The sequence below is a fragment of the Sorex araneus genome, chromosome 5 (genome assembly GCF_027595985.1).
Source record: "Sorex araneus isolate mSorAra2 chromosome 5, mSorAra2.pri, whole genome shotgun sequence".
Taxonomy (NCBI): domain Eukaryota; kingdom Metazoa; phylum Chordata; class Mammalia; order Eulipotyphla; family Soricidae; genus Sorex; species Sorex araneus.
The window spans coordinates 101,537,552-101,548,668 of NC_073306.1; positions in this window are offsets into that span (position 1 = coordinate 101,537,552).

Below are 11,117 nucleotides of genomic sequence, written 5' to 3' on the forward strand. Positions count from 1 at the left end.
TATGTAAATATTGTTCTATATGAATTTAAATATAATAATTCTGTATATGTGTGTAGATCTCACTGCAACAACTCTGTTACTGTAATAAAACTATAAATCTGTTGATGTCAGGAAAGGGGAAGATTTGAAATAGCTTAAATCATCTTAAATTTTTTACCACAGCACTGCTTTTCCTGTAGTTGAAACTACTCAAATTTACCAAAGTGTGCTAAGTCCAAAGTTCATAGTGCTTTGAAGTATTTTTATACTCCAAATGTTTAAATTTTCTTCTCGATTTCTTGCCATGTGGAAACTATACAACCTTTGTAAGGATGAAAATTTTTCTGATATTTCAACTTGCGATCTAAATGTTTAAGCATTCATAATGAGAAGACTTCAGATTTCAGAGAAAATGCTAAATTTATAGAGGTTTTCGGTGACTTTAAAATAGTATTAAACATGCCAAAGTTTGCAAAGTTTTACAATCAGAGATCAAGGATTGTCCACAGCAGGGGAGAACAGTTTAGAAAATTTATGAACGGTTCTATTTTTAGGTAAAATTGTGAAAGCTATTTGTCTAAGTAAATTCTTTTGCCTTCATCAGAGATAATAACTATAGCAAAGGAGTTGCTTGTTTTGGCTTTCAGGCTGAGTGAAAAACTGAAAATTTTGGCATTGTTTATTAGTGGTCTTTGTAGAAAGGTTATAATGTACAAGTATTTAACTAAAATTACTAGCTTTAGGAATTATGTAATTAATAATGCTTCTTGTGATTCTATCTATAAGCAGCCTGATTTAAATTATGTATAAATAAGAAGAAATCCCTATAAAAATAATTTCATTATTTGTAGTGTTCATCTATATATCCCATATAAACTATATATCCCATGTTTTTACCTCCTGGTTAGCAGTGGCTAGATTGGCATTCTGATCTTTTTGATCTCTACTTCCTATCCTATCCAACTGATAAGGATATATTAATCAATGTATTGTCTTGGGTCACTTTCTCTGAAAAGGGACTTTTAAAGATGAGAGTTTTGGTGACCTTGTTCTAGGTCAAGCCTTGGTGAAAGCAGAAAGACAATGTAGAGCATGGAGATAGAAATTGTTTGGAGCCATATTGTAGATAGGACTTCATTTTGAAAATTTAGTAATTGGAAGGTTATATAAAGGAATTAATTGACATAACTATAGGTTTGGGTGTTTTTCTTAACCCGCTGCAAAATGCAGATGTCACCCACACTGCTCTCACAAACACAGATAGAATAGAAGCTATCAGTGTATCTTGTATAATCATTTCTTGATACTTGTTTCAGATATATATACCTGTGTAGATGTTATAAATGTTTGGGACTTGGTGGATTTGGTAGAAGCTGCTTGTAACATCACTGTTATTGCTCTACAGAATTAATGCTTAAATAAAGTCAGTTCACAACTTAGAACCTACGTGGTGGAAGAGAGTGAGATGCCAGAATAGTTAGCAATCGGTGCAACAAGTATAATTCATCCTGCTTCATACATTTGCATACTCCTAGAGTGTATGTGTTAGCTTCAGTTGCCTGGTGGAAAGCTATGGAATTGGGTAGTCATGCTTATTTAAGTGGCTTGTGCCAAATCAAATTGTGCTTTGATTACCTTAAAATGAATTTCTCCTTGGGCCTGTTTTGCGTGCTAAGGAATACCTAACTTAGGTCCTATCCTGAAAAATTCAGTAGTTGAAAATCGTCAGCTGTATCCCAGGAAACTATATTGTCAAGTTTCCCCAAGCTGATTGTATCAGCCTGTTATCCACTGAGAGTTTAACTTAGTTTCAGTTGTATTAAAACTTCATGGCATTGTATATTATCTTTTGTTCTATTTTTGTTTAAATTCCTACTGTAGTGAGAATAGGGGTCTGTATATTCTTATCACCAATTTCAAATATTTTTGTTTTGTTTTTTTTTTGTTCTGGGGCCACAGCCGGCAGTGCTCAGGGGTTACTACTCCTGGTTCTGCAGTCAGGAGTTACTCCTGGTGGTGCTCAGGGGACCATATGGGATGGCAGGGATTGAAACCTGGTCAGTTGTGTGCAAGGCAAACACTGCCCACAATACTATCACTCCAGCCCCATCAATTTCAATCTTAGATGGGTTTTAGCTAGGAACCAAGATAACTCAAAAGGCTGGGGCATATGCTTTGTATATGAGAGATCCAGGCTCAATAGCCTATTCTGTGTTTCTCTGAGCAACAAGCTGAAAGGAACTCCTGTGCACTGCCTGCTAGAGCCTCCCAAATCCAAATAACATATGCTACCACAGTGCAGTGACAATTATCCTATCTTAATGTTCCTAGTCTCTAGAGTACGGTTATCTTTTTAATAATAACAAAAAGACAATTTTTTTAAGACAAGAGGAACGGTGCAGACAAATTAGTATATAATAGGTATATGTGGCCATGGCATATGTAAATGAAATATTGGAGGTTTTTTATTTTATAAAAATGAAATAAGATTTCATTTTTTTATTTGCTCCCAGACGGCAGCAAATCAAGGGCCTTAATCATATCAGAAAGCCATGTGCCCTGCTCAAGGATATTTTAGGGTTGAATTAATGAAATGACCCACTAAAAGCTATTGGGGACTTGGGAGAGGAAGCTAAAATAATTTTTTATTTGTAATGATTTTTAAAAATCCTGAAACTCAGCTCTTGACTAGAAGAACATAGCAAACCTGCAGTTCAAATTTTATTCCTGTTGTTTAAAGAGTTGTCATTCAAATAAGTAAATGAGACTCCATAATTTGATAGATTCATTTGCTGTGGACAGAGCAAAGATTATTAGTGTCATTTGTGGAATGAAGATTCATAGGTGACATTTAATCTGGACAAGACGGTATTGCATGATTAAAAGAAAGCGAAGGATGGAGGGATAAAGTGAAAGACTGAAGAGGAAGAGGTATTTCCAATTTCAATGGCTTTGAGGCAGAGCTGAAATAATGGTATTGACAAGGATTTCTTACTATTCCTTTCGGAGAAAAGAGTGAAATTTAAAGCATTTGGAAGCAAGAGGAGACATTTTCAGTCCCATGCCATAGTAAATAACAAATTTCTGACACCAAAAAAGCTTTAAAAAGTTGGTGGAATTGGAACCTAAATCTAACATTGTCACTGAGAAAAATGAGTGGTTAAAAGATTCTGGGCCTGAGTTATGGCTTGGTTCTCAGTCCTGGCATTTTTGTCTTGAATCAGAGTATCGGAGGACTAATTTTGTTAATCATACAATGGAGATAATACCAACTTTGCAGTGTTAGGAGGAATGCAGATAGGATTGCTAGGTTTCCCTGGCATGTTCAACATGCCGTACCTTTGCCAGGAAGTCCTAAATCTCTTTAATATGCAAAAATTAGAGCTGTGTATCAACCACAGTAATTGGTACTTAAATTCATTCAAGGGAAGCACTTCTAAGTCCAGTGAGGACAAGAACTGTTCTTTCATTCTCAGGCAAGAATCTAATACCTTGACCATTAGGTTTGTTTTCAGTCTTTTTTTCCCCTAATCTTTTGATTTGCCAAAAGGTAGTCACTTGAATAATTATCATTTCAATAATTGAACAGCTACTATGCATAGCCAATATGCTGCACGTTTGTCTCTTTTTTTTTTTTTTATAACTTTATGAGTGGTCTTGGCTTAACTAATGTGGAGACCAAGATTCATAGAATAAGCAACTTGATGAAAGTCACAAGGATAGTTAATGCCAGACTAAGGGGCCCAGGGCTTTTACTTTTCATTTTTATATCCCATATTAAGAAACAACATTCACTGCCTTTTGTTTGGGAGAACTCCACGTGGGATATGGTTCTAATACAGTTCTTCATTTTATCTCTTCACTTTCTCATAAGATCATCTGATTTGACCAATCATGATATCCCATAACCCAGCAAGATTGGTCCATGGAGTGGACAAATGACCTACATAAGGCACATCGATGTCCTTTTTTTTGTTAGGGATTTGAGACAAGTTCTCTTGTCTAAATGAGACCATGTGATGAAGTTTCAAGTATCCCCTCATTGTGGAGACAGCTAGGAAACTGAGTAGATAGATTCCAGGTAGCACAAGGTTTCTGGTTCGGTTCCTGAGACCTTGGAGCCTGCAGAATAGCCTTGAAATCTGTTCCTCTTAAGATAGGAATTGTGGTCTTTATTTCGCTTTGCTCTAAAGTTTGAGTAGGGTTTTTTTTCACTCAGTTTTGAACACGTCCTTATATATAATTGTTAATACTGAGATCGGACAATTTTATTTTTCAAAACTTTTTTTTTTTTTAATTAAGGCTCCATGATTTGCAAAGTTACTCGTGGTTGAATATAGGCACACTATGTTCCAGCCCCGGTCACACTACCAGTATCAACTTCCATCTACCAGTGTTCCCAGGTTCCTTCCTGCACTCTGACAACCCCAGCCTGCCTCTTTGGCACACTTTTAAGTTTGTTGTGGGTTAGACCTCCTGCTTTCATTGTTATTGAGGTTATGGTTTGGATATATAGCTACCCATACCACTTACTCCTCTACAACACCAATGTACCAAGGTCCTTGGCCTCTGTCTGCTGTTACTCCCCCCTCCATTTCTTTCCTTCTCAGTCCTTAGGAACCCTCAATTTAAGCACACTTTTAGAGATACTTAGCTCCTAAAACTACTTCTGGTCATAATTATTATTATTATTATTATTATTATTTTGGCTTTTTGGGTCACACCTGGCAATGCACAGGGGTTACTCCTGGCTCTGCACTCAGGAATTACCCCTGGCTGTGCTCAGGGGACCATATGGGATGCTGGGATTTGAACCCGGGTTGACCGCGTGCAAGGCAAACGCCCTACCCGCTGTGCTATCTCTCCAGCCCCAGGTCATAATTATTTTTATGGCACCTTCTAGTATTATATAGAATTAAAAATATATGCCTATTGAGTTTTCACATTTACAAAATATTCGAGGAATATATATAAGAACCCACTTTACAGATAGGTAGAAACCTATTAAAATGCATTTTCCTACACTTCCTTCACTTGAGATAGAATGTCAAAATTATGCTATATGGCTCTATTAAGAAAATAGTGCAATAACAAAACCAGAATTTGGAGAATATATTTCTAATGAGTATTAGTACTTTCGATTTATAAAGAGCTTTATAGTGATTAAGTGTCATATGCTATTTCATGGGCAGAAATCTATCTATAAAAGTATCCTGAACTTAAAGCTATAAGAACAATGATACCATCACACATTTGTTGGGACACAGAGAAAAGACTCATTTCCCAGCTACACACAAACTATATCAGTGATTCTGCTATCTTGACAATCAGTATTTATGTGCAAGAAAATCTAAATGTATTCTTCCTGAAGTATTTACTGCTCCTGGGATCTAAGTAGGAAGCAGAGCTTTTGCTTATCTTAAATCTTGCTAGAAATGTGAACATAGTTTCACAAGTGTTTTTTGTCTTGTGAATAATTCTCAGGCACCACTGGAAAATAGTTCAGAGCATACGAAGATCGCCTTTTCACAGGTAAACCCAACAAATTTCTGACCAATCATCATGAATCTAAAGCCCATAAACCATATAACAAGTTCACTGTTATTTTTGTGTCAGGAACTTATGATTCTCTCAACAGAAGCTATAGCAGCCTGAAGAGCATTTTTATCTCCTTTATCCCAAATTTTGTCACTCACTGTGTGACTCATCCCCTGTGGCCAATAAATCCCTCTTCCTAGTTGGTGAATTCCTAAAAATGTTATAATTGATCTCTTGGACATCATTCAACTCACTCAGTCCCCAAGGACGAACCTGCAGATTTTAGCAGGAGAGTGGAAACTGCCTTGGTTTCCTGACATCAGTTTGAAGAGATTTCTATTATGAAAGAAATAGAAAGAATGCTTTTTATGGATAAAATATTTAGGTAGGGGAAATCCTGAGTGATCAGTGAGGAGAAAAACTAGGTTGGATTAAGCTGGGTGGATTTACAGTTCCTAGAAATTAAAATAACCAACAATATATTAGCACATGCAAGCCAGATTCACAATAATAGCTGTGTATTATGTGTGTTCTTGCAAGAGTAATAGCGGTTTTCATTCTCTACTTCTCTGTAGAGGATAATCTGAGATTTAACTCTGACACTACAAGTATTTTGAAATATCCTTAAAAATAGCCTATTTTTAAAAATAGCCCATGAAAAGCAAACTATCCAACCACAATCAAAAGTCTGTGTCAGGTAATAAGCATGTTCTGATAGTTAATATTACATACAAAGTCCCTGGCACTGCAATAGCTATATCTAATAGCTTTATACACTGGAATAAATGTGTAATGAAGGCAGGAGAGTTTACCTGCATCTTTTACCCTTTCTCAAGAGAAACTTCTCATTTGGACTATTTTTTCACATGATCTTAAGGCAAGTAATAAGCAACAATAATTCACTGTGCCTAGTGGCAGAAAAGAAAATAATTCCCAAACAGAAAACTGGACTTTTGAGCAGATGTTATTTTAAATACAAACAGCAACTCCTACTTTTCCTGTTATCTCAAATTAGGTGATGCAACATTTTTACTAGAAGAAGCATTTTTTAAAAACAGCTTTGCAGTGAGTGAATAAACAATACTATATTTGGCTAACAGCTGCTTTTGGAAAACAAGATGTCAGCAAAGCTGAATGTTGTTTAAAGAAAACTAATTATCCAGCTACCTTTGACTTGGATCAGAATAAATAAAGCACTTCCTTATTTGCACCCAACCGTCTCGTCTAGGGTTTAAATATGAGGTATTAGCCAGATATTTCATTTCCTCCATCATTTCCCATGTGGACCAAATGGATTTAGAGAAATATTCCTTGTGTTTGATTTTGCTGCCCAGACCACTTTAGGTCATTTGGCGCTAAACAGAGCAATTGCTTTTTGTTTACTAACTACCCATTTATTCATTTGAAAGCAGTGAGTATGGACACAGTGAAACATCACCTTGTGACATACAGCATGTTTGCATTTGAGTTATGTGATGCAAATGCCAAATAATTTAAAGTTTATGAGTCCTGTCACATGCAAAGTTTGAAACAATGCAAAAACTCCCAATTTCTGAAAACTCTTCTAAAGTTGGCAGGCTGAGTGAACTATAAAACTGGTTTGTGCCATTGCCACATGGCACTGGCTGGTAAAACAGAAATACAAGCAGCCCTTTTCTCAGAGTTGTGTGTGGCATGCTGTGGTTTACTCAAATTAGAATTCCTGCAGGTGCCTGTGCTGATGACTTTGTGCTTATTTTTAACATAGATTGTCTCACATTTTCAAATATTTTTACCGGATGAAGCAATCTAAGCTGAGCACTCATTAATTGGAGATGACAATACCAGGGCTGAAAAATAGACTGAACAACAGGATTTTTGCCATAAACTTTAGATGTACATTCATGTCATGAAGTCAAATAATTTGCTCTCATGGAATTATTTTAGAGTAAGAAGTACTCCATAAGATGCTAGTCATAATCTTGAGAAAATTAAAAGTAACTTCAAAGTAAAAATCACAATAATTGGAGATCTTGAAGTTTCTCTTCACTCTGCAGTTATTTCTGTGGAGAAATCAGTATTGAATTATGCAAGTTCTTCAAGTATATTCTTCTATAAAGTCTGGAATATGATTTTCATATAAAGTTATTCAAAAAGAATTCTGGGACAAGCATAGGTTTAATTTTGTAAATGGGAATGAAGTTCTATCTCTACATAATTGACTATTCAGGTTTTCCTTTGGGTAAATTATTTAATTTTCTGTTTTATTTATTTGTTTATTTTGTATTTTGTAATATTTTGGTTTTGGGATCACATGGTGGTGTTTGGCTATGTGTTTTTGGGGAGGGGTGGGGGTGGGGTCAATCCCACCAGTGCTTAGTTCTTGGTATTGAACCTGGACCTCATACTTGTAAAACATGTTTTCAGCTTGTTGAGTGATTGGTGCAGCCCTATTTTTCTGTTTTTAATTTTTTTGGGGGGGGTGTCTTACAGATTTATAGGAGTGATTGTATCCTATATAAGTACATAAATACTTCATTAATTTACATGTGTGGCCCACGTCTCTCATTCTTTGTCTTTCTTATGTCTCAATGCTGTCTACTTATGAACAGAGTTTTCGTGTGTGTGTGTGTGTGTGTGAATGAAGAAAAGTCATATTTATTGAAAGAAATTTACTTAAAAGTGAGGGGAGAAAAAGAGGAATATGTGTTCAAGAGATAGGGACTTCTTTTTTTTTTTTGTTTTTTGTTTTTGGGTCTCACTCGGCATTGCACAGGGTTTACTCCTGGCTTATGCACTCAGGAATTACTCCTGGTGGTGCTCGGGGAACTATATGGGATGCTGGGAACCTAACCGTGTCGGCCGCGTACAAGGCAAACGCCCTACCCGCTGTGCTATTGCTCCAGCCCGGAGAACAGGGACTTCTTTTTTCTTTTTGGGTCACACCCGGCGATGCTCAGGGGTTACTCCTGACTCTGCACTCAGAAATTACCCCTGGCAGTCTCAGGGGACCATATGGGATGCTGGGAATCGAACCTGGATGGGCCAAGTGCAAGACAAACGCCCTACCTGCTGTACTATCCAACCCGGAGAACAGGGACTTCTTGAGTGGAAAAAATGCAGAGAGAAAAAGAAGCAGCGGAGAGAAAGAAATGCGTGCTCAGGAGAGAAGATGGACTTGAGACGGCCAGAAGTTTCTATCTTTATAGTAGTTTCCATGTGCAGCCTTGCTAGAGAGACAAGTTCAGCAGTCATCAACTCAGCTGCTTGCGCAGACTTCCTGTTGGGACAAAATCTGTCCAGAGCATTGACTTACAGTCGCCTCTCCAAGCGCCTCTCCAGCGTCCCCCAAGACTGTGACTGACTGGGTTCAAGAGTCAGGCTTTATCTGCAGCTTGTCTTGGTCAGGAGCACAGGGGAACGGCGGGTTTCCCTGGGGTACCTCTAGCATTCTCTAGACTGACTGCAGACCCAGCTGAACTCAGGCCAGATGCGGGATCCGTCTCTCCCTTTCTCTTATCTTCCTTCTCCACTCGGTGTACATGAGCCCAACTTGGAACTTGCTCTCCGAGGGCAAGTCGCCTTTGAAAGGGAATTAGTTCAGTTCACCGCGGCCAGCTGGCAACCCAAAGCCCTGCTAGGTTAGAACAGAGCACACGTTTGCAAAGTGTGAGGGGAGCCTAGCGCTGCCACGCGGAATCGGATGCAGCAAAGCACGACCCCTCAGCAGGCTCAGAAGACGCCCAGAAGAGGGCTGGCGCTTCCCTAGCACCACCTGCGCCCTCATTCCTCTGTCCCCTGGCACCTGACAGCCTCTAGCACAAACCCCTGCGGGGGCACGGTTAGGAGCATGTATGTTTGGGAAGTTGGTACTTGCAAACGGGCTTGTAGAATTCAAACGAGGAACTGGAGAGATGGACAGCTGATGGGGCGCTTGCCTTGCACGTGGCTGACCTGGGTTCAGTCCTCTGTGTCTTCTGGGGTCCCCTAAGTCCACCAGGAGTGATCCCTGAGTATAGAGCTCCGAGAATAGCCGGGTGTGGCCCCAAATCAAAAGAAAAATCAATAAAAATGAAAATGATCAAAACAGAGGTGAGTCTGACTTTTATTCTTTTCTTCCTCATCTGAGTCCCTGTTCCTCTCCTCCCTGACTTCCCCGCTAGAACATTTGTTGTTGTTTGTTTCTTTCTTTTTAACAAATCGAAGTAAATACAAATATGATTTATCTAATTTGTTAGACCTCCTTGTTTCACACAAGAATGGCATATTACATAGACATTTTAATTAATGAAAATTTGTTGGTTGTTTTTTTTGGACCACACCCGGCAGTGCTCAGGGCTTGCTCCTGCTCTGTGCTCAGAGATCACTCCTGGCGATGCTTTGGAGAATCATATGGAGTGCCAGGAACTGAACACAGTCAATCGAACACAAGGCAATCCCGTTCTCCCCTGTACTGTCTCTTCAGCTCTGCAAGACAGGTGTTTGAACCCCTGTACCATATCTCTTTTCTCTTTGAATAAGGTTTTAGTTTAGATCACTGTATCACTGTCATCCCATTGCTCATCGATTTACTCCAGCGGGCACCAGTAATGTATCCATTATGAGACTTCTTGTTGCTATTTTTGGCATATCAAATATGCCATGGGTAGCTTGCCAGGCTCTGCCGTGTGGGTGGGATACTCTCAGTAGCTTGCCAGGCTCTCTGAGAGGGGTGGAGGAATCGAACCCAGGTCAGCCACATGCAAGGCAAACGCCCTACCCACTGTTGCCTGTGATATTTTGATATAATTTACTCTTGTTATGTCCTCACACAATTAATTTTTTTTTTTCTTTTTGGGTCACACCTGGCAATGCACAGGGGTTACTCCTGGCTCTGCATTCAGGAACCACTCCTGGCAGTGCTCAGGGGATTATATGGGATGCTGGGAATTGAACTCGGGTTGGCCTCGTGCAAGGCAAACGCCCTACCCGCTGTGCTATAGCTCCAGCCCCAATTAAATTTTTTCTTACAAAAATCTATGATCAGTCACCAATCCAAGGCAGACATAAGAGAAATAAGTAGGCTGACCTTTTCCTCTTATAATATTGCAGAATGAAATCAGAAATATGTTATACTTCAATCAATTGTGTTATTTAATATATTTTAAAAACCTTGAAGATAGGTATAGCTTAAAGGGCTAGAACACTTATTGTGCATGCAGGAGGCTCAGGTTCAATCTCTGGCTTGCATGGTCTCTCCAAGCACTGGATGTGGACCTGAGAATTGCCAAGAGGAACCTCGAGCATTGCTAGGTGTGACTCACAACCAGCTTTACCCCCTAAAAAAGAATTTGTTGATTCCACTATTGATTCACTGCTCATTCATGCTTAAGTTCAATAGGGAGCAGGTAGCATAACACGAAGACTCAGGAAGACTCAAGGGTCCACACAGATCCTGTAGGTACCTGGCTAACTCTAGCTTAGGAGAAAATATTTGACTTACCCCAAAGGAGTCAATCCACATCATTCTTCTGGTAATTTCAGCGATCCAGCACTATTACATGGCAGACTACAGACATTTTCCCTCAGAATTAGGGGGCTCCTTTGGAGAGGTATCACTTACTAAAGCACAGGTCAAGAGT